The sequence below is a fragment of the Saccopteryx bilineata genome, chromosome 1 (genome assembly GCF_036850765.1).
Source record: "Saccopteryx bilineata isolate mSacBil1 chromosome 1, mSacBil1_pri_phased_curated, whole genome shotgun sequence".
Classification (NCBI taxonomy): Eukaryota; Metazoa; Chordata; class Mammalia; order Chiroptera; family Emballonuridae; genus Saccopteryx; species Saccopteryx bilineata.
This window is the reverse complement of record NC_089490.1, coordinates 24,402,158-24,429,881: the sequence shown is the minus strand read 5'-3', so window position 1 is coordinate 24,429,881 and position 27,724 is coordinate 24,402,158. Positions and strand designations below refer to the sequence as shown.

Below are 27,724 nucleotides of genomic sequence, written 5' to 3'. Positions count from 1 at the left end.
TTGACAGAGCTGCGGTACGTAATGGGGGCTCCGGGGAAGAGTCCACTTCCAAACGTATTTAGGTTGTTGGCAGGATTTTGCTTCTTGCGGTTGTAGGACTTGGCTGCCAGCCAGAGCTGGTGTGTCAGTCTCTCACACACATCACGTCTCTCTCCCTTCTTGTTCTGCTGCATCTCTGCTTTCTCTTCTGGAGAATGCTTTCTAATATATATATATTTTTTTAAGTGAGAGGAGGGGAGATAGAGAGACAGACTCACTGCAACCTGGCATGGTTATCTCTTCAGAGGAAAGATCCCCAGGGGCCGCAGCCTAAACAAATTCCTTCTAGGAATCATGCATCTGACTAGGATCCACCCAGCAACCGCCGTCTGGGGCCAGTGTTCGGACCAAGTGAGCTACCCTCAGTGCCCAGGGCTGACGCTTGAATCAATTGAGCCACTGGCTGTGGGAGGAGAAGAGAGAGAGACAAGGGGGAGAGGGATGGGGGAGAAGCAGATGGTGGCTGCTCATGTGTGCCCTGACTGGGGATCGAAAAATGTTTTTTGATTTTAAGGGTTTTGGTGATTAGTGGGAGGGGTGTAATTCTGCCTCTCATAGCAGTCATCTAGAAGGGAAAACAGGTTCCAGTATGCTAGATCTCAGTATTTGTGTCTACTAATTTCCATGGGTAGAGCTAAATGACTTCTTTGAGTTCCTTCTGTTCCAGGCTTCTTAAATCCAGCCTTCTGATGTTTTCTGCCATGTCCTGGAATGACTTCCCATGAACCCCAAGGCTACAAGTTAAAGTGGGGAAAAAAGACTGTATTCTGAATACAAAGACCTTCTTCTCTGTGGCTTCCTTCTACTTTTACCTACCCCCACGCTCCAGAGTGTTTCTGAGCATTTAGGGAGAATCTGGCCATCCAGCAAGTGACCATAGATTGGGAGCAAGGAAGAGGAGACAGGGAGAGGATAAAAAGGAAGGGATGGTAAAGGGGAAGAGGAAGTGGAGCGTGACCGGGGACGGGAAGGAGAGGAAGAAGGAGAAGGAGCGATAACTCATGGCCCTGGGAGGTCAGGATGCTGGAGAGCAGCTGGCTGTAAGGATGCTACTCATCTTCTATTTGCTGAACGTCCAAGCATGGCTGTCAGGAGACGCAGACACATGAGTGCACACAGGGCCCATGCTATCCTTTAGGGAGCCTTTGCAAGAATCGGAAAAGGCCGTTCCTCAGGGCAGATGTGGCACGTGGTTTGGCAAGTGGAGACTGGGCTGAGTATCAGCCTTGACTGGCCAGGTGCCCTTTGGAAGGTGAAACCTGATAATGGCCTCTGTGGCCAGCTACTTCCCGCTGTGTGTCAGGGACGGGCCTTGGGCTGCTGGCCCTCTCACCAAGGATCTTCTACTACAATGTCGAGGGGAGACCCGGAGGCAGCCAGGCCTGGCCTGGTTACAGATCGGGTCAGGACTCTGATCAAAACCCTCCCCTTCTTCTCCAGCTGCAGAAAGTCCCGCCGTCCCCTCTTCTGTCTGTTTCTCATTTTCCCTCGAGATCAGTCACCAGGCCGGCATTAAAGGAAGCAGAGAAGCTGGCTGTCTCGCCCAGAGTCTAAACGGCAGGGGCTGTCCGGTCCTTCTGGTGAATTCCTTTGAGACAGCGGCCAGAGGAGGGGCGGGGGTCCAGGGAGGAAGGAAGCATAAATACTGTTGTTGTTCAACACTGCCCGGCTCAGCAGATGAAAGCCTGTAGGCCTTTGGCTGGAGATAGCACAGAAAGGGACGGGCAGAGCCAAGCTCCCATCACTCCTCATCAGCGTTGACATCAACGAGCCTTGGGCGCTGCCCCGTTGGCAGCCTGGGTGCTGGTAGCTGTTGGCTGGTGGCCTGATTGCAGAGAAATTCCAGATTTTGGAGGGAGTGGAGGGAAATAGGAACAACATGTCCTGTTCACTGGGACAGTATGGAAGCCTTTAGAGTGGCAGATAGATGGGCCACCTGGCCTCAGGGTGATGGACTGGGACCATCCCACTCCCAAGGCCACGTGTCCCAGGGAAACCTCAGAGCCGGAGCTGGAAGAGGCCGTACCTTAGAATGTGGTTCAGCTCTCTGACTTCAACTAGGCAACAAGGGATCCAGTACAGACAGAGCTACCCAAGCCTGACCTTACTTTAGGTTTTAGGGCTGGGAAGTAGATTGGGGGGAGGAGGGGAAGGGAGAAATGCAGTCTCTGGTCCTCTCTGGCTCCCCGCTGGGATGCTGGCAACCTGGCCGCCAGCCCGTACCAGCATGAACAACATTGGAAATAGTGCTTGCCTGTCTGCTTCTTACCTACCTCAACCCACCCACATCCCACCATCTCTTTTTCAGGAGGTGCCAGAGTCTAATTAGTCTATTATCCAACACTTAAGTATGCGGTGTTGGTTATTTAAGGGAAGTTATCCTCATAAGAGCTGAAATAGTCAGGGAGGAAATAACCATGGGGCGGAGAACTTGATTCAGGCTTTAAGTCTTCCTAAGGTTTGATGATGGAGATGGAGGAAATGGACATTCCAGGAAGCTATTTTTTTTTTTCTTTCAAGAAAAGCATTTAGTATATGCTGGCCATTAGCAAAGCACTCTACATACAGTATCCCATTTAATCTCCACAGCAATCCTAGGAGGGAGGCATGAATTAGTCCAGGTTTATGGATGGGGCCTGAGACGTGAAACACCTTGTTCACTATTGTCAGCTGATTAAGGGGCATTGGATTCAACCCTCACCAGTTCCTTTAACCCTCATTTGTCACCCCTACTCTATACCGCTTCTCCCGGCAGAATGAGAGAGCCGAAAGGGTGTTCTGAGAAGAAGTGGAGAGTGGAGCTTACCTGGCAGAGTGGGTGCCATGGATACACATCTCCTGTGGGCAGACACGGGGGCTCAGCGTTCCCTGTGCTTCTGCTGATCGGACACTTAGCCATGACAGTAATGTTAGAGAAAAATGTGCTGTAATACTGTAAGTGCGACCCCCCAAATTCAGTTTCATATGATACAGGATTAGGTCATGGGAAGCTAATGAATGACTCGGGTTAAACGCAAACTCCTGTTATTCTAGTTGAGGTGGTTTCTCTCTTATTTGTCTGTCGTCTCCCTTATTGCTCCATAGGTGCCTTGAGGGTGGGAGTTGCTTGTTTTAGCTCAGTAAAGTCCATCAGTAATTGAAGAAACTCCAGTCCCTGGTGCTCTCCACTAGCTCTCAAGTTCAGTTAATTAAATCAAGATATTGTGTCATAATCATTTCACTCTCTATCCATAGCAAATCACCACACTGTACACCTTAAACTTGCACAAAGTTATATGTCAACTATATCTCAATAAAACTGGAAAATATAAAAAATGAAAGAGTTATTTTCAGCCCTGTGATTTTGAATCGAGTCACAAAGAAGTTAGACTCAAGGCCTCCATTGCGTCTTTCTCAAATGGCTGAAAAGATTCTAAAGCAATAACTTAAATTTATATTCTGAGATTTAAATAAAAGTTCTGAGGCGTCATATCTTTGAACCAGTAGTTTCAGAAATGGTTATGTATTGGGCATATGGGGGGGGGATTCATACTTTAAAGGGTCCTAAGACTTCTTCTAAGTTTGTTTTAGTCTTTTTAAGGTGTTATTTATTGATTTTAGAGAGAAGAGAGAGAGATAGAAAGAGGTGGGGAGGGAGAGTGGGAAGCATCAACTTGTAGTAGTTGCTTCTCATATGAGCCTTGACCGGGCAAGCCCAGGGTTTTGAACCGGTGACCTCAGCATTCCAGGTCGACACTTTACCCACTGCACCACCACAGGCTTGTAAAGTTCATTTTAAGCCATATACTTAAGGCCTTGTTATTTCTAAATGTGGACCAAGAGGTACTAAGGCATAATTTAAAGATAAATGATGAAAATCTCAGGAACCCAAGGTGAAGAGACCTGATTGCCAGAGTCAGCTTTTCCACTCATTGTGTGGCCTTGGGTGAGCTGGTGAACTTTCAAGCCTTGGTTTCGTCGTCTGCAAAGTGGTAGAAAAAAATAGAGCCCATCATCGGGGGTGGTTGTGAAATTTAATTGAGAAAATACATGCAAAGTTCCTGGCACTACTGTGTGTTCCATAAACATGAAGTTAGGAGGTGAAGTTAATTATTGGGGCTGTCTCAGTTATTTTTATTCAAGGCTATTTGTGTCTCCTAGGAAGGAGTAGGTAGCAAAGGGGATGAGTAGGTGGAGGAAGTGTCGAGCTGTGTTTGTTGTGGGACAACGGCATGGAAAAGCGGTGTCAACCGGGTGAGTGAGTCAATGGTGTAATTGCACAGGCATAGTTACCCCTGAAGAAAATTCACTGCCTCCCCCCCCCCCCATAGGGAAAGGTGGGTCTTCACATTGTCTTGGAAGGGCAGTTCTCCTTGGATCTTCAGATAGAAGCCTTCATATAGACCACCTAGAATGGTCAGCCACTAGCAAAATCTTCCACTCTTTTCTTTGGATTTTTGTTTCTTGTATATAGTATGTAAGCTAATACCTCAAAGTGCCTTAATGACTAGAAGAACTCATAACTCTCTGTGTATTTCCCATTCCTAAGTGTTCCCTCTGAATAGACGTTGCCCTCGGAGACCTCATGGGACACTGGGTCATAGTAAATGAATACAGTCATGATGCTTTTGGGGTGTCTGAAGGGTCCAGACTTCAGCTAGCCAGGGTGGTGGTGGTGGTGGTTAAAGATACAACTCTTCATGTGTTGTATCTTTAACTACCTGACATTTACCAAGGACTAGGAGTCATCTGTGGGATAAGAGTAGCCAAGGTGATCTTGGTGAAGTTCTAGAAATTCTCCATGTCATTGAGATAAGATGGCAGGCTTTGTTTCACTGGTGGCATCCTCCATATGCCGAACACTTCACTGATTTTTCTCTATCTATGGCTGGGAAAAGAGATGGCTCTCAAGGATGCCTCAGGAGCAGCATGAACAAAAATGTAAAAGCATAAATTAGAGAACACAGCTGACATTCTACTGCTAGTTGGCTTGGTGTGATGAATAACTTATGTGTCAAATTGATTGGGTCATCAGATGCCCAGATATTTGGTTAAACAGTATTTTGGGTGTGTCTATGGGTGGTGTTTTTGGATGAAATTAACATTTGAATGCATAGCCTGAATAAAGCAGACTGCCCCCCTGTGACCATCCTGTGAATACACAGCATCGCCTGCTGTGGACTTAGCTGGGACGCTGGGGTTTTCCAGTCCCAGTTTAGGACTGAAACATCAGCTGTCCTGGTTCTTAGCGTTAAGACTCTGACCGGTACTACTACACATTGGCTCACTTGGGACTCCAGTTTTCTGATTGTATGACTTGAGGCATCTCAGTTTCCATATTCATGTGAGCCAGTTCCTCATATTAAATCTCCTTCTATCTATATACATATATGCATATACCTTTTTTCTTAAATGAGAGGAGGAGAGATACAGAGACAGACTCCTGCATGCACCCTGACCAGGCTCCACCTGGCAACCCCCATCTGGGACTGATGCTTGCATCAACTGAACTACTGGCTGTAGTAGGAGAAGAGAGAGAGACGGGGAGAAGGAGGGGAAGAGAAACAGATGGTCTCACTTCTCTTGTGTGCCCTGACTGGGGATCAGACCCAGGACTTCTGCCCACCAGGCTGACACTTTATCCACTGAACCAACTGGCCAGGGCCATATGCATGTATCTTATTGGTTGTATTTCTCTGGAAAACTCTGACTAGTACACTTGGTAAATTAAAAATACTGGTATGCTCAGGCATTTGATGGGCCGCTTTATTTGCTTCCCCACATTTAATCACGTCACCCCACCGCTGGCCTGCCTGCTGCCTAATGGGAGCTGCAGCTGTGGGAGAGAACCAGCAAAAAGAAGATGGATTTAAACAGACAAATTTACATCTACCCCTAAAATCCACTACATTTAAGTGGATTTTTGTTTAAAAATTTTTGTGAAAAGGTTTTATATATGACAAATTACAAATTAGTCTCCAGCTTGCAGAATGTAAGTGTGAGACTGTGTTTGATCAAATTTAAGAAGAAGAGCTTACAGAATGTGTGGAAAAAGTACTAAGTTTGATAATATTGTACATAAGAGTCTGCTCTGAGGTCTGAAAATGAAAGTTAAGACAAATTAAAGGAAGTCTTATAAGAGAGATTAGAATGACTTACAGGAGATGCTTCCACATGGCGAAGACAAAGTAAGCTCAGCAAAGGGTTAAATATATGTAACAGCACCATGATGGTTTATTAAGATGAGCAGGAAAACTAAATGTAGAGCCCCAGTCTTTAGAGTTTGACATCATAGGACAATTTGGCTGTCCCATTCCATGTTCCCATGTGCCAATTATGAAAGGGAGAGAGGACCAGCAAGTGTGACACATCTTAAGGCTTTAATTAAGTCCTTATGTTATTATGGCTATTATTCTCCTCATTGCTTTTATTGAATTTAAGCAAATAACAAGCACTGAAAATATTTATTGTGCTATCTAATATTGCTCTCATTAAAAAAAAATGTATTATTGCTGTTTTTCATGAAAAATAGTTCCTTTCATTCTGGGACCTGGTGTACTTCTGTTGTGTCTCTGACAGTACTTAACATAGTGCTAGTATATACTTGTTAAATAGAATTGAGGTTATCACCTGCTAACTGGCACCGAGGCACTATAACCCAAGGTAGTGACAGAACCAGTAGGAAGAGCACAGTTTAAAACCAAGTAACGTCATACTTTGCATTTGTACAGCATTATTCTTCCACAAAGCATGATGGCCTCAGATCTTACAGGCCCACATGCCTTGCTAAGAATGTGTATCTTCCAGAGTAGCAGTAGTCCATTGTATGGCTGTATCTCCATTTGTTTGTCTCTGTTGATAGACATTTGGGTTGTTTCCAGATTGTTCGCTATTATGAATAAAGCTGTTATAAACATTGTATACACCTCTTAGTGTGGGTATATTATTTTCATTTCCTCTGGGAAAATATCTAGAAGTTTAGTTGCTGCGTCACATGATGTTTGATTGTATAGAAAATTGCCAAACTGCTTTCCAAAGTGGTTGTACCATTTTACAACTCCTCCAACAGTGTGTGAATGTCCTGGTTGCTCAGCATCCATGTCCGCATGAAATAACAATATGGAAATATTGTTCGTGTGGAAGTTCTGGGTTACAAAAGCAGAAGACTATGCCACATGGTCAAAACCCCACAAACTAAGTATACACACATACACATATATCTTTAAAAGTGTTGCTTGATCAGAACACCAGATGTACGTGTTAATAACACATGGGTAATATTATACCTTATAGAAGATGAGCTCCAAGTTTATTAGTCACAAAGGCTATAGTGGCTGTTTCTTCAAAAAAGATTTTTTTTTAGTTTTGCTCATCTCATTGTTTGTTGTTCTTTATCGATGATTGGTACCAATGTTTACTCAGGCACTGAGCACATTCTTTAGAGGAAAGGAGCTTACGCTTCATTCACCATTTTCAGTCCCCTGTCCCCAGTATCTCCTTGCAAGGCAGAAGGAAGAGGGGGAAGGGAGAGGGGAAAAAAGGGAATAACAAAGATAGACTGATCATTGAGTATGGTCTGACTCTGTTTAAATTTCTTCTCTGTGCAGGAAAAGGGAAGCTGCCTGCAAATACACACTATACCTCAAGGCGCACGTGACACAGCAACTACACTCCCGGATATTTTCCCAGAAGAGGCGGAAGCAAGGATACGTAGCCAAAGCAGAAACATTAGTGCAGAAATGAGAATATTTTATTTGTCTCCCTGTCTCCTCCTTCCACCCCACCACACTTGCTTTCTTTTTTTTTCACTTAGTGTGTGTGGGTGTGTATGTGTGTGAAAGAGAGAGAGAGAGAGAAAGAGAGAGAGAGAGAGAGAGAGAGAAACAGACAGAAAGGAAGAGAGATGAGAAGCAATTCTTTGTTGCAGCACCTTAGTTCTTCATTGAGTCCTTCTTATACGTGCCTTGATGGAGGGCTCCAAAGGAGCCAGTGACCCCTTGCTCAAGTCAACGACCTTGGGCTCAAGCCAATGACCTTGAGATCCTGTTGATGATCCTGCGCTCAATCCGGTGACCTCAGTGTCCCGGGTCGACGCTCTATCCACTGTACCACCACTGGTCAGGCAACATTCCTTTCTATATGAAAGAAATTTACTCCTTTTTAAAGGCATATCTTTTGCCCATTTGTTCCAGACGCTGCTCCTCTTTGCAGTTTCATGGTAAACTTACAAGGGAGCATCAACCTAAGTGAAAATGCTCTCAGCACCAGGTTCCATCTCATTTTCTCTGTTAATGACTCTTGTGCACATGCAGTCACGCCTCGCAGGCCTCGGGCTGTGTAACCAGGAATCCTCTTTCGTGTTCTTTAGTGATTTAGAAAGGTTTTTCACAGTGATCTTGTATATCTGTTAGGATTATTCCTTATTATTTTATTTTATCCCCAAGTTTATCTGTACATTTAACACAGTCTCAAAAAATATATCAATACATTTTTGGTGTGTGTGTGGGTGGGTGGGTGGAAGGGGAAAGGGAGAACTAGACAAGTTGATAATAAAGTTTATATGAAAAAAATTAATAAACTACAATAGAAAGCAAAGTTTTCTCCTCCCCTTCCTGCTCCTCTTCCCCTCCCCCCTTTCTTCTTTTTTTGGTGGTCCCACCCCAAAGGGCAAACGGATTCATTGCAACCATAGGGGTTGGACTTGGCCACACGCTCCAGCTTGTATTTTTTTCTTGATAAGGTAGGGGATGGAGGAAGCCCTGGCTGCTTTTCCAGCGTTGATGAGCTCATCTGCCAGGCGCTCCGTGATGGTCTTGATGTTCCTGGCAGCAGCCTCACCGGCACCTGCACACAGCAGCCAGATGGCCCGATTCCCACAGTGCAGAGCAGACACTTCTACAGCCTGTTGCCTCACTGTTCCAGCTCGCCCAATGTGGGTGGACTCCTCCCAGGGCCCCTGCTGCTGATGGCATCCTCCAGGATCTGCAGGGGGTTCTCGCGGTGAGCGGATGATACAAAAGGCATGCTCGACAATGCTCGTGGTCAGGAACTGCTTGCATTGTTGCGGCCAGCAGCGCATCATTATGGAGTTGGTGAGGCACCACCCGATGGGGCACCATGCCTGGCGAAAGCGCTTCCTGGCATACTTCTCTTTCACTGCAACGTCATGTCCTGCAAGGACATGTCACTGTTCACCATCAGTGTTCCACTTCTGGAAGAGCTTGATGTCGGGGTGCCTGCTGCTGCAGGTACAGCGGTTCCCCCTCGGTCAGCCTGACCCCACAGCTGGAGCCCCTCTGTTGCTCTGCGTGGACCTTGTGCCACACTGGCACAGACAGGAAGAGCAGAAAGAAAAGTTCTTAAAAGGAAGAATTATGAGGGAGAATTATTTTACTGGAAATGAAAATGCATTATGAAACTACAGCAATTAGTGTTGAGCTGGTTCTTGAGTAGACACAGATAAATGAAAGGAATGCAAAGTCTGTAAACAGATCCAACAAGACTTGGGAATTCAATAAAGATGATGTTTCAAATCAGTGAGGAAAAGATGTATCGTTCAATCCATGGTGTTGGAACAGATGGGTAGAGAACTGATAAAAACAGTTAATAACGTGCTTTCATTGTTATTACCATATTCCCCCATGTATAAGATGCACATTTTGGGGGAAAATTTGGGGTCTAAAAACTGGGTGCATCTTAATACAGTGGTTGTAGATTTTTTAACTTGCGTTTCCTGCCTTTTCATGCTTGTTTTTGCGCTCATTGTTGCAGAAAGTGATTCGTCATCAGACACAGATGAGGACAAGCTAATGGATGGGAGTTTTGACAGTGATGAGGAGTTGTATGAATTTTATGATGAATAAAACTTGAGTTCACTAACTTTATGTAATGCATTTTGTTTTCAAGTTTGGGGCCCCCCAAATTTAGGTGCATCTTATACATGGGAGCATCTTATACATGGGGGAATATGGTAGCTAGTTTAGACTCTGTACTGCGAGAAAAAGATTCCAGCTCTTAGACAGGAGTAAAAAGGGGGAAAAAATAAGAACAAAAGTTCCAGGACCTGCCAGACAAAAGATATCACTAATTCCTGTCTCTAATTGGTAAAATGTAAAGCTGAGATGGCCTTTGAGTGAGTAAGGCCAATCACACCTCAGTCTCATGACAAGTTAGACAAAACTGCTCAGAGAAAAGAAACCCAAGTTGTGGCTTTCCCACCAAAGCCCGATACCTTCAAGTGCCTGCGAATGAACTGGGCGCATAGCTATTAGCCCATAGAGTTAACTGGAATAAAACAGATAAAAAGCCAACCATGTTTTTAAGAGACTTGTACTATCAAGAGAGCCACTGGAACTAAGATGAATTTTAGCTTCTTTGTCTAAAGCTACAGTTTATTCAACATATGATCTGTCATCCAAGTTCTCACCAATGTTTCGCTGCATTACACAGATGACCTCCAACCTAGTCTCCTGTAACAGACTTCTTGCTGCTCTGCTCACTGATTAGACCAGAAGCAAATGCCTCATATATGCAGGGTTTTTTCTTTTTTTAATGGAAGCTTTTGCCAGTTCTTGATATTAATTTCTGTATTAGTCACCTGAAGCTAAGTTACATGGTAGTAACAATTTCAGAATCTCGATTACTTAAAACAAAAGAGTTTATGTTTTGCACATATAATCAAGGCACAATTTTAAACAGATACAATTCACTACACCTACTGATGGACTTTTAAATGGCCTCCAATCTTCACATACTACAAATAGTCCTGTATAGGATATATTTGTATAGATGTCATTTTGTACATAAATAAGTATATCTGTAGGTTATATTTCTAGAAAATAGTATTGTTAGGTCAAAAGATATGTACAATTTAAAATTTGATAGAGACTAGCTATATATGAGGCTGTTTTCTCCCACCTGCAACAATATCATCAACCTCTCTGATCCTTGCCCACTTGAGAGGTAAAAAATAATATTTCATCAGTTCTTTATTTTTTGTTACTCTAGATTTTTTTTGTATAAATTTTAGAATTATTTTTATCCTTTTTAAAATTGATTTATTCCTACCCCTTCAACGCTTTTGGTTGTGTTAAAAAAATGATCAAAGAAGACAAATTATATTTAACACTTCATGACACAGACAGTCTCTATTTGGAGAACTACAGCATGGGTTGAAAGACAAGAAGCTTTTATAAGGTAAAGGATAAAGAACAAGGAAGAGAAAAATACAAACTATCTGATACAGCTGGAGCCACATAGTCGACCTTGTTCGGGGCGAGAAGGAACAAGGAAATGAGCATAGAGCCAGAGCTGGCTCGCTGTTTGGGAACCGGCTGACCGGACGGACTGCATTTCTGATCAAGTGGAGCATTGACAGGAACACAGAAGTCATCTAAAAAATTATGCCTTGCTGATGGGGCCCCCAAGGCAGAGCAGCTCCATCTTCAGCCTAGAAAGTTGTTTTAGCCATTGAGTCTTTTTCCTTATTGACTTGTAAGAACTATTTACCTATTTAGGAAAAGAATCATTCATGATATAAATTGAAATTATTTTTCCAGGTACAGAGAGGGTCCTTGGGTATGACACAGTTCCGTTCTTATGACAGTGACATAACCCGAAATTTGGTGTTAGTCAAAACACATCCTGGCTTAAGTCACTTACTTACTCCAAAACAGTTGTAAAATTGTAATCTAACATGTAAAAACACAACTAAGCCACAGAAAGAGGAAAAGGACGTAAATATCCTGTACTGTACACTGTACTATAGTAACAGGAAAAATGAGTGGCACCAACTCCCTCACTCATATGTCACATTGCCGCATTACTGCGTATTCTTCCACTGTGGGCAACCAGACTGTATAGTTCACCCACGTAGTCCGTGAGTATGATGCTAACAGCAGAAGCCAAAACACTCACGTCTCAATTTTTTTTACATTTTTATGGAAGTGAGTGTCATAATCTCAAAACATCATATGTTAAGACTGTCATAACCCACGGACCCCCTGTAATTATTTATATTTGGATGCTATTCATTGTATTATTTTTTACCATGAAGAATTCTCCCTCCCTTTTTTTTTGTTTTAATTAAAATAAAAATTTTTTTTGAGAGAGAGAAGGGCAGGAAACGAGACAGAGAGAGAGAGAAAGAGAGAGGGAGGAGAGAGGTGAGAAGCATCAACTATTGGTTGCTTCATTTTAGTTGTTCATTGATTGCTTCTTATATGTGCCTTGAGAGGGGGGCGGCTCCTGCCCAGCCAGTAACCTCTTGCTCAAGCCAGTGACCTTGGGCTCAAGCCAGTGACCTTGGGCTCAAGCCAGTGACTTTGAGATCAAGTTGAGTATCTTGCGCTCAAGCTGGAAAGTCCGTGTTCAAGTCGATGAGCCACGCTCAAGCTGGTGACAGCGGGGTTTCAAACCTGGGACCTCAGTGTCCTGGTTGTTGCTTTATCCACTGTGTTACCACTGGTCAGAGTCCCCCAACCCCCTTCTTATGTAGTCAAGTTTCTTTTGAAATTTTAACAATATTTTTCTTTTTGTGATGTCTGGGGTATGATCTTATTTTAGAATGGCTTTGTTATTAAATCAACAAATTATTTAAGCAATGTAACAGCAACAATGCCCTTGTTTTCTTGTCTCTTTATAGTTTTATATCTTATTTTGAAGTTGATAATTCAGATGAAATTAGTACTGGTGTAAAACATGAGGGAGGGATACATATTTATACAGTTTCTATCTGCTAACAGTGGGTGCCTTCGTAGATGATGATGTTGGCTGTGGAACAAGAGTAAGAGACTAATTTTTCAATAAATATATTTTTGTAATTTTGAGTTTTTTACTCTGTTTATGTGAAATCTACCCCAGAATTTGTTGAAATAAGTAAGTTTGGGGCAAGGATACAAAAACTGTGCTGCCTGATCTTCCCAATTTTCAAAAGAACCTGAAATCTGGATTTTCATGTGAAATCCCTGGTGTTTAAATGTTAGCAACTAATTTAGAGTTTTAAAAACACTGCACAGGCCAAGAAAAACACATCTGCCTGCCAGATGGGGCACACAGGGTGCCAGTTTGAGACCTGTGGTTTAGACATTTCTTCCTTTCATCTTCAGAGATTCACTTATGTGCTTTTTCTATGCGCTGTTATACTATAACGTGGTCAGCTCTTATCATAATATCTTTTAACTGATTGTTGGTGGCCTAGTCTTTCTATTAAACTATAAGATCCTTGACTGCAGTATTTATAGATTTTTGAGATCCCCAGGGCCTAGCAGTATTTTGCGCCTAGTACACATTTAATGTGAGTGTTTGTTGAATGAATAAGTGAATGAATGAATAAATTCCTTTGGAAGTTGAATCCTTGCCAAACGAATAGACAAAGTAGCTCAGGCTCTCAGAGATTACCTGGGTTAGACCACGCCCCCTCCCTGCCAAGTCCCCCAGGACACCCTCATGGCTTCGTCCACATTATGTAGTTGTGAATCTTGGCCACTAGATGTCTCCCTTTGCTTAAAGGACATTCCCAAACCCAGACATTAATTTGCGGTTTGCTAAGGGAACAATATTTAGGTGAGTAGGGTATGGGGGAGATAAATGGTGATGGATGGAGACTCGACTTGGGGTGATAAACACACACTACGGTGTACAGATGATGTGTTGTAGAATTGTGCATCTGGAACCTGTATAATATTGTTAACCTGTGTCACCCCAATAAATTCAATAGAAAGGAAAAAAAAAATAAAGAAACGATATTTAAGTAAAAATAACGTCTTAATCTCAGGCCACATCTTCTTCAGATGTTTGTCCTCATGAAGAAGTTGAGAACAGCCACAATGTCAAAGAGAAGTGCCCAGGGACAGAATCGGATTTATTTCTTCTGGGAGAGGCTCTCCTCCGTCCGCAGGAATGCACTCCTGGGGCACCGAGTGGCACAGTCTGCTGCCTTTCAGCCTTTAATCCACCCTGCGACAGTCTCCAGAGGCCCTGTTTGTGTTGCTTTTTTCTCTGCTGCTTTAGGCCAGCTGTGGAAATCATCTCACTGTCCAGGGTCCGGGATTCTAGAACCTGCGTAGTAAAAGCAGGATTTTAAAGAAAGGTTTTATTGATTGATTTTATGGCAGAGGGGAGTGAGAAGTATAAACTCTCAGTTGCTGCACTTTAGTTGTTCATTACTTGCTTGTTGTATGTGCCTTGATGGGGCAAGCCCAGGGTTTCAAACCGTTGACCTCAGGTTCCAGGTCAACATTCTATCCACTGCGCCACCACAGGCCAGACAAAAAGCAGGACTCTTGAGAGGTGTATCAGACTGAACTTCACTGCTGAGGCTGCCCCGACTCCATGTGAATTCTGAGCACCATATGAATGCGAGGATGAGTTCTGTAGCCTGTGGTTGTGACTTTTGTGTCGCCCCAGGAGGGTCTGCTGAGCCTGGAGAGGTGGGCTATTCAGTGCTGTATAATTCTCATTTTAAAGATAGGCAGAGTGATAAAGAAGAAAAGAGCTTATTACTTTTATAGTCCTGAGCTTTTTCTGCTCTGTGTTGTCTCTGGCATTTAAATACTATACGTGCTGAAACAAGGGAACCCTGCCTGGCTGTGTTAAGTGGACCCAGCCCCTTGAATTTAGTGACATTCGAGGCTTCCTTGTTGGATGAAATGGAAATGTGGATCCTGTAGGGTTTCAGTGGCTCTCCAAATTATTATGAAAGGTTCAGATGATAAGAATGTCATGTCTCGTTAGTATCTGGCATATGGCCTGGCCTTTGCCTTTTCTTTGGTTATTTGGCAAGGGTCAGATATTTCTGTTTGTATTTCTCACCTGTCTTTGTGAGGCAGTAGAGCGTAGGCTAAGAACACTGACTGTGAACTCAGGCTCTGTCGGTGCTCTGACCCCTAGGCTGCCCTGTTCCTCGATCTCCTCATCTTTAACGTGGGGAGGATGGCAGTCACTGGCACAGGCTACTCGGAGGATAAAAGCCACGGAAACTGCTCAGAACAGGACTTGGGACATAGTAAGTGCTCAGTAAATGTGAGCTGATACTGAGGCTGGGGAGTTCACCTCTTTAATTTGCTGTCTAGGCCCGCTCTCGTGTTTATACGCTGCTACACGTGCTTCTGATGTGGATAAGACAAGATTGCCTACAGTTTTGTGAATTCTCCCTTTGTTCATTGGATACCCTTTATTTTAATGCTAAAGAGCCATACACTTATTATGCAATGCCATTGCCTCCCCCATCCCTTATAAAAGTGTCTATGTTATGTTGACTAAACTGTCCTCAAATAGTCTAATAATTCCCCAGTTCTGAGTGTTAAGAGATTAAATCTGTTTTGATTGTCTTGTCATATTAGTTAGGAAAATCTTCTCACTAAAATTTATGTTTTATACTCAACTCTTCCCCTCTTCCCTCCTCCTTTCAGGTTTCTTAAACAATCTACTTGAAATATATATTTTTTAATTATTTATTTATTTATTCATTTTAGAGAGGAGAGGGAGAGACAGAGAGAGAGAGAGAGAGAGAGAGAGAGAGAGAGAGAGAGAGAGGAGAGACAGAGAGAGAGAAGGGGGAAGGAGCTGGAAGCATCAACTCTCATATGTGCCTTGACCAGGCAAGCCCAGGGTTTTGAACCGGCGACCTCAGCATTTCCAGGTCGATGCTTTATCCACTGCGCCACCACAGGTCAGGCTACTTGAAATATTTTTTATGGCATTTAACCATTTCACAATTATGAATGAAGCCATCTGCAGCAGTCCCGGGCCCATTTCACCCTCAAATCCCCATATCTGTCAAAGCAATCATCTGTTCTTGCAGCTCCTGGAGGAGAGCTTCTCTAAGCTATGCTCGAAGAGTGTTCAGCCTGACCAGTGGTGGTGCACTGGGTAGAACAGTGACCTGGGATGCTGGTCCCAGGTTCAAAATCCCAAGGTCTCCAGCTTAAATATGGGCTCACCAGCTTGAGTGCAGGGTCACCGGCTTGAGTTGGGGATCACAGACATGACCTCATGGTCGCTGGTTGAGCCCAAAGGTTGCTGGCTTGAGCCCAAGGTTGCTGGCTTGAGCAAGGGGTCACTGGCTCAGTTTGAGCACACTAGTCAAGGCACATATGAGAAAGCAATCAATGAACAACTAAAGCATCTGCAACTATGAGTTGATGTTTCTCATCTCTCTCCCTTCCTGTCTCTGTCTCTCTGGCTAAAAACAAAACAAAACAAAAAAAGAATGTCATGACTTCTGAGGACAGACGCTGCCATCGAGGGTCCATCCACTCTGGGTGGGCTCGTGTCCTTCCCGGTTCCACCTCCTCGTCTGTCTAATTCAGGTACCTCCTCACAACCCAGTAGTCTCGGCAACTTGGCTGACATGAGAAGATTCAGAAAGCTAGATGCAATGACATGTTTACGCTTGCCTTTTCTTTGCTCCTGGGCCTCAGGTTTGTTGCTGTTTATTCCTGTGACTCTGCTCTTTTGCTGGGAAGTCAAGCAATCAGACCATTCAGGAATCCACCACAAACAGACCAAGTTGGAAGGTTTGATGCTCTTCCTCAGTCCCAGGTCTTCTTACTTGTTTTTTGGTGGCGTCTGTCGGATGCTGGGCCTGGCCTTGCCAAAGAGGCCCTGTGGTCTATCACCAGAGAAAGAGATGTGAAGTGGGCCAGATGGACCAGAACACACTGGTGTAGCTGCCTTTGTGTACTCGGGCCAGCACCATGTCCCTGTTGCACAGGGAGAGTGTGTGAGACTGGGGGGCAGACGGAACAGGGCAGCACTCAACTGGGAACAAGGCAGCACTCAACTGAAAAGATGGCATCTAACCCTAGGACTTCAGACCTTGGTTTGACTGAATGAGAGCATATCAATCACACTGGAGGAGCCATGGGTTCTCAGCTCTACTTTCGCAGAAAGTTGGCTCCTCTTGGGCTCATTACAATGATATGTCATGATGTTGCCACAGTGCTCAAACCTGTGCTGCTTCCCTTTGCTCCCTGTCCTTTGCAGGGCCTGGGGAGCCTCCCAGCCTAACCAGGAACTATTAAAAAATTCAGCATCGCATGCATGAACAGATTATTATGAGGAAACTAGAAGGGGTGAGTCAGCAGCTTATTGAGTGAGTCACCAGTGATTCAAAAGCACACCCTATTTGTAAAACAACTCAAATATTGGGCATACTGTGATCACTTTTTATTAAATATGGAATTGACAAACTATTAAATGCATTCATTTGTTTAGACTTAGATTGACACCCCCAACCGGTGTACTCATGAAAACATTGATGCTCACTGGTTGCCTAATTTTCTAGTGTCTGTTAAAATGTTTTTGGTCTAATAAGAAACTGTAGGGACCTTCTTGGTTCTGAGGGCCATGTGCCAGGCCCTAGGACATGGCTGAGCTTCACAACACAGTGAGATGGAGGTGGATAACAGAGCTTCCATCTGAGTTTCAAGCCCTTCCCACCCTCAGCTCCACGCTAATTAGCCCTCTGTCTGCCCCACTACTGCCTTACTCCTCCCTCTGGCCCCCATCCAGTTCCACGGCCACTGTTCTCCCGAAGCAACCAGCTAATTATTAGTCACATTTTATAAACACACTCCCACTAAGGTGTCAGTGGCTCCTACACTAATTTGCATGTTAATAGAGACCCTGGGAACAGGGCAGCACTGAACTGAAAAGATGGCATCTAACCCTAGGACTTCAGACCTTGGTTTGACTGAATGAGAGCATATACTTCAAGAAGCCTTGGACCCTTTGTATTGAATGGAAATTTGGCCTCTGCTTGCAATTGGTGGATCCCGAAGACCTGCAAAACCCAGTGGAAAAGGCACATGAGGGGAATGGAATTAACTCGACCAAATTATGACATCACCTCTCTTCTGCCCAGTCTGGTTGCTGGACAAAGGCACAGTGGTTGATGCCCTTGAACAAGTCGGCGTTGTCCAATAGGCTTTGTTCCCTTGAGAACTTTTCACTGGAGCAGATCCAAACCTGATCATGAGGACTTATGACAGAGTGGCCCAGTTATGACCAAGTGGCCCATCTGATGTTGGAAGCCAGAGTGTCACATTGTGTTTAGGGCTGTTCGGCACTAACGGTCTTCAACATGAAATTATGGGGTCCAATCACAGCAGTTCACTCTAAAAAAGGCATTTCTATTAGAGTTTTGTGCTCTGAGGGCCATTTTCTCCTTCTTGAGAAGGTGAACGCTCCCTCTTTTCTGACGGGAGCCGTGCACCTGCTCAGCTGCCCCATCGCGCAGACTGCTCAGAACACTCGGCCCTGGGGTTCCGTTTCCCATTTATAAAGCACCCTAGGTTTTTATTTGCATTCTTTTTATTTTATATTTGACTCTCTGCTTTTATAGTTTTCCTTTTATAATTTGTCATTTATACAGAACTTTTATGGTTTGTGTGTCTTTATTTCTATTCTAATATAATTTTATTTTTTGCATTAGCATGTAAGCTACCTTGAGTCATTTGTAAAATACGGAGTGTTGGTTTTCAAACTGGATGACTCTTTAGAATGGAAGAAACCTTTATTAGAGATGTTAATAGGGTTTAGCTCAAGGATTTCTAAGGCTAAAGGACGTGCTTAAAACATTTACTGTGGGAAGATGTGTACATCGCTGCTCTCTTTTCTGGTCTCTATCCCATATTATTCCATCACAAAGTCCAAGGTGCCTTTGTCTGGGAAGGTAGCAAGTTTATTTGTCAGCCTTGAGTGAGAAAGTTAGAAAAGAAAAAAAAAGACCTATCCCTGCCTTCAACCCACTTGAATCACCTACTTCTCCTCTTTGGAATCATAGATAAGGGCTGCATTCCTTTTGGTTTATGGGGTATGACCCTAGGTATCCAGAGGCTAGACACCATAGCTTCACAGAGTGGCATAGAAAACTGATCAAGGACAGAAGTGTCCCTCATTCTCATCGAGCACTTTTCTTCTGAGGTTTCAGAAATCCGTCTATGTCTGCTGGGAGAATCATCGAGTCTTGGGCTCCGAGTTGCTTCTTCTTACCAGGCTGATATTGACTCAAAGGGAGAGGGAGAGTTGGATGAAGAGGGTTTCTCCTTTCTTTCTTGAAGGGGGTGTGTCCTGGGTTTGTCAGCCCGCAAGGGCAGCAGTGTGCACCAGGAGCTGCTCAGGAATCAGTGGACCTGTGCGCATGCCAGAGAGCTGCCGTGCTTCAGGTTGATCAAGGTTGTCTTTCCAGACAGCTTAAGAAGTGATTGAGCCCCGAGTCCAACAGGAGGACGGGCTCCCTGAGGCTGTGATGTGAAGAGGACTCGCCAGGTAAGCCCAATGGCTCTGATTCGACTCCTTAGAATGCATATTACTATCACTGGCACTGTCTGTTAATCTGAGGTCATTTTTCCCTCCCTCTGGGGAAGACTCTGATTTCAATATCTCACTTCCTGAAGAAGATTAAGTAAAGGAACAGAGTGTGGCCAAAGCAACGAGCAGGGACAAGAGCGCAGTCTCTTGGTCACTGTATAAATTGAGGTATTTACTGAGACTCAAACTCCGGCTTTTCTGACTTAAAGCACAGTCTTCGCTCTATTGATTCTAACACAGGACCCCCTACTCTTTGGATATGTTTGGGAGGTAGATCGATTGGAATGAAGAAGGCTTCGTAGAGAATACTTGTTAAAAATATTAATCTTAAGGCTTCCACTAATTAGAAATATATTAGTCTTACCAATCTTCTTTAAAAATACACTTGAGAAAATTAGGTTTATTTTCACTTGAGGATGGATTTATTTAACAAACTATAGAAATGATCCCTGAAAGTATAGTCTTAAGGATGGATTTATTTAAACTTTGAGCCAGTATATATCTGAAAAGTATTTCCCAAATTAATCCCTCTCTGGACTTTGGAAACCCTCCAAGTGGATCCTTTTAACCATTTCCCCTGCTATTTATTCCCCCCAAATAAATGTGAAGCAACATACTATTTTTTTTTTTGACTGACAGGCCCTGAAAATTCATAGTTTTTCTTTCCTTTTTTTTCATGAAAAATCATTTATGTTAACCTGACATTTTATGTAATCCACCCATGTCTGAGACTAACGATGGGAAGTTGCTTAGAGAGGTATAGAAAGAAGGTCCAGGAGGGAGAGGTGTGGAGTGGAGGAATGATGGTTTGGCTTGTCCCACGGTAATTTCATTAAACTAAACCTGATGAAACCACACATAGGCCGGAGATCACAGACACAGAACAAAGAATAGATAAAAATACATTTGACGGTCTGTCAGAATATTAATACAAGCCTTTCGTTATGTTCTTTTGCTATGATAAAACCACTACTAGTTATTTATAATCATAACCAGAATTAAAAACGATTTTGTAATAATGACCACATAATACTTCATTCGACCATTAATATGAAGTATAAGTTCGAGCGAATTATTTCACTTCTCTTGCTCCAGTTAATTCATTTGCAACAAGCGTGAAGATTTAAAATGGGAGCAGGTCCGTGTTGAGTCTTAGGCGCTTGACTTGCAAGCGCTCCTATTTTGTGTGCAATCACAGATTCATGTGAATTGTTGCCGACACGTCTCATAGGTATCTCTGTCTTGCTTCTCAGAGAAGACGGTCAATTCTTTTATTTATTTATTTATTTATTTATTTATTTATTTATTTATTTATTTTTAAAACAGGGATGAGGTCCACATTACGGGTTTTAGCACTTGCTGTTCTGAGTGAGGGGAAGGGAAGCGCCAACTTTTTTGTGCCCATATGTCCGTTTGGGTCATTCATTCCACAGTTAAAGATCTGTAAATTTCCTCCTAGAAAAAAAATTAATGGACACATTCATTAAAACTATGGTCTAAAGCAGGGGTCCCCAAACTACGGCCCACGGGCCACATGCGGCCCCCTGAGGTCATTTATCCGGCCCCTGCCACACTTCTGGAAGGGGCACCTCTTTCATTGGTGGTCAGCATCCATATCCTGTGCTCCTGGAGTACTGTATGTAGCAGCGTCGCTCACGTACAGTACTACTTCCGGTGACGCGGGATGCACGCATCCCGGCTCCGGAAGCGCATCATATCACTTGTTACGGCTAGCAGTGACAAATATGGAACCAGACATTGACCATCTCATTAGCCAAAAGCAGGCCCATAGTTTCCATTGAAATACTGGTCAGTTTGTTGATTTAAATTTACTTGTTCTTTATTTTAAATATTGTATTTGTCCCGTTTTGTTTTTTTACTTTAAAATAAGATATATGCAGTGTGCATAGGGATTTGTTCATAGTTTTTTTTTTTATAGTCTGGCCCTCCAACAGTCTTGAGGGACAGTGAACTGGCCCCCTGTGTAAAAAGTTTGGGGACCCCTGGTCTAAAGACTGATAGTGGCACTTTGGTTGGGAGCAAATGTAAATGAGATGTGAGAGGTTACGGGGCGCTAGCAGTAGTTGGGGCACGTGTCACGGGGTGAGTGATTCGGAAAGGAGTGGCCTCACCTGGAAAAATGTCACCGAATCCCCAGCTTTGCCTAAGGCTGCTTCATATAAAACCACGTTCCACCCAGTCTAAACATACGTATTTGCAACTTTCAAGATACCTTGCCTTGTTCTCTTTTAGTTCTCTGGCAGGGTCTACCCACAGCTACTGAGCAGAGGAAGCCCTGTTCCCAACACACTCTCCTAGATTGTGTTTGAGAAACAAAGAGCTCTGGGGATGTCAAGGTCTGCCCATGATGTCAAGGTCTTCGTAGTTCTGGGTTGGATAGATACACAGTCATCATAGCTGTTCAAATAGCCTAGAAACCTGGAGGGAAAATGCTAAAGGTCTATATGGCCTCGAGGCCTGAAAAGTACTCTCACATGCACAGCTGGGTCTAGCCTTTCTGGGTTCTACTGCTGTAGCACACAAAACTGGTAGTGAGAGCCGATGCCTTCTTACCAGCCCTCCCAGCGAGCCGTGGATAATCTAGTAAGGGCTCCTGTTCAGTGCCAGATGGAAAACCGGGCTCAGACGAGCTGAGGATGAAAATCCATAAGAATTATTAAGTGTGAAACTGCCCTGGCATTTCATAGAATTACAGTACATTCCCTATGCACAGCTGAACAAATAAAATACAAACAGCTGAGCAGCAGCAACGAGGTATGTAGCCCCTTAAACCTGTGCAAAATGTAGCTCAGTCTTGTTGATGAAGGCTATGAGGTCCTCATGGGCCTGTGCGTCCTCAGGGCAAATGTCAGTTCTTAATCTCCAGAGGCCCACAAACTTAGAAACTCCAGGGTTTTTGGGTTTTGGTTTAAATAAAGCTTTTTAAAATAAAGATTTTTAATGAAACCTTGAAGATAGTTTGCTTGTCATAAGATAGAATTTTTAAAATCTGGGTCCCTTTATTGTTTAAAGATAAGTAGGCGTGTACTATAAATTTGTGGTGTCAGGGCAGCTTGTCACAATGGAATGGATTCACACCTTCACGTTTTGGGTACAGAGACGTTGTATTAAGCAGACTATGTTTTCCATCAAAACGTTCCCCACTTGTGTTTGTATCAATACTTCAGCCAAATTTTGCTTGAAGACTTCCCTGTGCTTAATTACTTAGAGAATCAGGCTATGGTAATTCTTTCTAGTAGGAAACTTAATGATACATCCCTTAGACATAGGACATTCTTCTATGTTTTTGACCAAGTTACCAATTAAGCTAGTAACTAGCAAAAGAAATGGCACAGATAGCAGTCGAATTTAAAAAAGTAAAAAAAATATTTTTGTGCGTGATAGAGACAGAGAGAGGGACAGATAGGGACAGACAGACAGAAAGGGAGAGAGATAAGAAGCATCAGTTCTTTGTTATGGCACCTTAGTTGTACATTGATTGCTTTCAAATATGGGCTATAGCAGAGCAAGTGACCCCTTGCTCAAGCCAGCGACCTTGGACTCAAGCTGGTGAGCCTTGCTCAAACCAGATGAGCCTATGCTCAAGCCGGTGACCTTGGGGTTTTGAACCTGGGTCCTCTGCATTCTTGTTTGATGCTCTATCCACTGCAGTCAGAATTTTATTATATGACAAAGTGGTCTTTAAAACTGATAAAAGTCATCAAGATGGTCTTGATAAAGAATGGTTTAGTCAATAAACGTTGTTGAGATAACTGCCTACTCAGGTGGAGGAAAATGAAAGTAAATTCGTATTTCATACCAAAACCTGAAATAACTTCAGAAAGATTGAACATTTAAATAAGTGTTAGTAGAAAATACAGAAGAATATTTTTATAATCTCTTATAGAAAAACATTTTAAATCCATATAGAAAAACTGACAGATATGATTTCAAAAATACTTTAAACTTTTGTACAGAATATGACAACATAAAAACTTTAAAAAACTGAAAACCAATGGTGAGTGAGTATTTATAACCCAAGTGACAAAGAACTAATATTCATGCGATATAAAGAACTCTGAAGAAGTAGTTCTTAAGGAAGGAAAAAAAGTGTGGTCTGCCCGAATCCAAGGCGAACCCCATGGCCTCAATCACCAGCATTACGATGTCTAACAGGCATCCTGTATCTTGAAAGGTCAATTTTACTACCATGTGATAACTCAGCAGGACTCTGAAGATTGGAGGTGGCCCCTCGTGCTGTGTATGGGCAACGATATCAGAAGAATAGCAAAGAAATTAGGGCAAAGAGCCTCACACTGGGCTCTATATCAAGCAGCCTCTGTTAGTTATGAAATTCCCAAAACCAGAAAAAAAAAAAAGAAAAAGAAAAAAGAACATTCTAATAGAAAAACTTAGAATGACTTAAGTGGTCAAGCCAGAAAACAAACCTTCACATGGCCAATAAACATCTGAAAAACGATCCTACTAATAATCAAAAACATAAAATTTAAAGCAATTAGAAATAAATTTTGCCTATCAGTTTGGCAAATATCAAAAAGCCGTTGGGGACAGTGTGATGAAAGCAGTATTTCTGCACCTTACCAGAGAGTGTAAGCAGGTGTGAACTAGGAGGGTGATGTGGCCATAGCTACCCAAACTCAAAATGTATAAACCCTTTGAAGCTACATTTTTACTCCAACCTAGAAAAATTCCACTTTGCCTGGAATTAAGGGCGCACAGGAAGCTTCACAGCAGGAACAGTTGAGGGCAGATTCTAGGAGTCCAAACGACGACTTTGCCCTGATAACACATTTGTTCTTCATCTGTCCATAGTGTGGAGTCTGGGGGGTTTTAGAATATAGATTAACATGGTATCTGAAGGAGAGTTGGGAAGGCCAGGCAACTCGTTGTATTTCTAAAAGAATCATTTGGGAGCTATGGTGGAAAACCTGGCTTTTACTCATTAAGAAATTATAATGAAAATACTGTTAATACTCATGGGGAAACTTAAAGAATATTTTGTTTTTTTTTTCCCTTGGTAGATTTAAACAATTAAGGTTTAATCAGTGTAAGCATTGAATGAAAAGTCAGATATTATTTGTTATTTGTTTTATTCTTATTTAAAACAGGTTACACAAGACACTTTATAACATCTTTAATCTGAGCACTCACATATGAAGACCCCCCTGAGCCTGTTTTGTAGGCTTTTTCCAGTAGGCCTGATGAATTGTGTTTTTATTCTAAGACAACTGAGTATCCTTAGACACCAGTGACATTCAAATTTGTCAGAATAGCTTTGCAACATATAGTTTTCTTCTTCAGAGAGCTTATCTGTAAGGAACTTATGTGTAAGGAAATTAACAATCATGACTTTATTAAAAATCATTTCTCGAGCAACAAAATGAACTGTCCCATAGTCCAGGAGAAATCTTAGATTCTTCGGAGGGAAGAAATATAGGGAAATAGAATTTAAGTTTGTCCTTCTCATTTTCTGCAAGTGTGGAAAGGAAACAATTCCCGTGTAATTGACAAGATGGCCAAAATAACAGACCAAGACATATGAAAGCATTTTGTAAATTAGAGAGAATTATTCTTGTTTCTTTTTATTATATAACCATCATCACCATCCTTGAGTTGCTGTTTAGGTACTTTTCCAAGCAAGTAATCCAAAAGGAAGCTAAGATTCTTGGGGCTTTACCCACTGTAAGCAGAGTAAAGTGTTGCAGAGGAGAGGTGAATAGCCTGAACTGGGAATCCCGGGAGGGCTGGGTCCCCAAAGCTAAGCCGAAGGCTTGGCTGGAAGAAACAGTTTGGCACCTTCTCTGGAATGCCATTATTTCTCCTTTAGGGCTAGGTGGTAACTTCTGCTCTGCTGACTCATGGGGGACAGGAAAAAATCTTCAGTTACATGGAGTTGGAATAGAGCCAAACCCTGGAAGCTGGCAGTCAGATTTTTTAAAAAGGAACTGGGCTGGACTTGTTACCTGTGAGAAATGAACTCTATGAGGACACGAGAATTACTGGACGATGAGCTAAGAACAACATATCATCCCAGGTCTCTTCTAAGCTACAAAGTGCAGACTAAACAGATTTAATAAAAAAACAAACCCAAAGCCTTGTCAGAAGGGAACAGGCTGTGCGAGGCTGCCAGCACCAGCGGCAGAAGAAATGCTCTCGAGCTGTCGTTCCAGTGAGTGGCAAAGGACACACGGACTTGTAAACTATGTATCTCAAGTTTGGGATCAAAAAGGATCAGCTGAGGAGGTAGGGTCACACAAACTGGACTCCGAAGGAGACCCATTCAAAGAAACATCAGATCATTTAAGTAGGGACCCTGGAGCAAAAAGACTCCAGTGACCAGCGCCGGTTTTCAAAAGTGAGTCTGGCTCACTGCTTCCGGGGCTTCTCTTAGTGGGTGGAGCTCCAGTGAAGGCTCTCCCTGCACGGTTCTGTGCTTGGCACAGCGCCCGGGGAATTGGAAGCGCTCATTATACAGTGGTTGAGCAAATTGAAGTTGAGCAAATTGGTAAAGTGTCCCGGGAAGGCATGACTGAGCTAAATAATTCCTTTGGTTTATTCCAGCCTTATAATTCCAGAAGTCTTAAAAATCATACCTCCATTCTCAACTAAAGACTTAATTCGCAAGAAGTTCTCAGCCTATCTCAAAAGATGTTCCAGAATTCTAATAACCACAGACTCATGGATAACAGAGAGAAGACTGACAGTTGCCAGGTGGGAGGGGAGGTGGGGGACTAGATGAAAAAGGTGAAGGGATTAAGCAAAGAAAAACACCCTCAGACCCAGGCAACAGCATGGTAATTACCGGAGGAAAAGGGTGGGAGAGGGTAGAGAGCTGGTATGGGGACTGGTCTCTTTCATCATAAATACTGATGAAAGAGACTTGACTTAGGGAGGTGAGCACACAATACGGTGCACAGATGATATATTATAGAACTGTGCACCTGAAACCTGTATAATTTTATTAACCAATGTTATGATAAATTTAATAAAAAATTTTAAAAATACCTCAGGAAGAAAAATGATAATACCTAGTCTGAGGAGAAAACAGGAGTCAAGTCCTGTAAAAACATTTTAATCTTTCCAAGCTTAGATTTGATGACTAATGGACACTAACGAGAAAAACTAGTAAATAACATATAAAAAGAAACTGAGAAATGGGAATATAATAATAGAATCTGAAGAAAAAAAAAAGAATCTGAATGTGAATGGGTCTGAGCTCACCTTATTTTATAGTGGAGGAGAGGTTTTTTGTTTTTTGGTTTTTTTTTTTTTTTACTTTTGCAGGTTCTAACAGGTGAGGGACAGACTTGGGGTAAGGTCTAATTCATTTTGGTCTCTTTCTACTATGTTTATACCATATAAACATACTAAAACATAAAATATGTATTTAAAATCTTACTGTGCATGAATGTGTATACAGAAAATCACTGAGCTCTTAAATATCTTTATATTATACTTCTTCCTGAAGAAGTTTGTCTACCAAACTTCCAAACATTTTCTTCAGATACAAAATTGGTTATCGTCTCTGTTCCCCACCTGTATTTTCACCTGTCTTCTCCACCACATCCGCCTACTTCAAAAAGCACAAAGAAACTCTTCTCAAAGGTAAATGACCCAAGGATTTCCGTACAAAGACAGATCTCAATGCAGAGTTTACCAGAAACTCATAAAATGAGGGCTAAAATAAAATAAAGGCTTTACAGGTTCTCTGCCTCTAAAACAACCACTATTTGAGTCATGAGTTCTTTCAGATCCTAGCTGGAACTCTACTCTTGTTGTGTGTGTGAGAGAGAGAGAGAGAGAGAGTATGTATGTGTGATAGAGAGAGAGAGAGAGAGAGAGTATGTATGTGTGATAGAGAGAGAGAGAGAGAGAGAGAGAGAGAGTGTATGTATGTGTGATGCACAAGTGAGTCCAAAACAGAGGAGGGAGACATCTCTACTGGAAAGTCTTCTATTTATAGAGGAAGAAACATAATCTCATAAATATGGATGACAAGGAAATAACCCAAGGGTTCAACTGTGCCTAAGATTAGACTGTTGCTAAAAGTGTTGGAAAGAGTAGGTGTGAGCATTTCCAACTAAGCACGACTGTTGATAAGGGGACCGCTGTTGACATAAATAAATGATATTTGGAATCCATAAATATATAACTGGAAGAATGGGGAAACAATGGTCACCTCTCTCCAGGGGCTTAATAGCAAATTCTAATGATTGTTCTCCGTAAACTGAAGGACAGGGATTATCAGTGGTGAATTTACTTGAATGAATTCAAGGAAGTGGAGGAGGGGGTGGTCCTCCCATGGCCAAGCCTGCCCAGGAAGCCGGTGCCAACACAGCTGGGGGTCAGGCGTCACCGCCTGGGGCTGCCT

General features: G+C 42.7%; 1 protein-coding gene and 1 pseudogene across 2 annotated transcripts in view; one reads left to right on the top strand and one right to left on the bottom strand.

Moving 5' to 3' along the window:
- Positions 1-1,088: 1,088 nt before the first annotated feature.
- LOC136319169 (small ribosomal subunit protein uS7-like) lies at positions 1,089-9,283 on the bottom strand (annotated as a pseudogene).
- A 9,724-nt stretch (positions 9,284-19,007) lies between these two features.
- The window catches only part of ADGRF1 (adhesion G protein-coupled receptor F1), a 56,268-nt gene continuing 47,551 nt past the window's right edge, over positions 19,008-27,724 (top strand). For both annotated transcript variants that reach the window (XM_066252216.1, XM_066252209.1), the window contains exon 1: positions 19,008-19,290. The gene's annotated coding sequence lies outside the window, so the exon portion shown is untranslated. The remainder of the gene's footprint in view (positions 19,291-27,724) is intronic.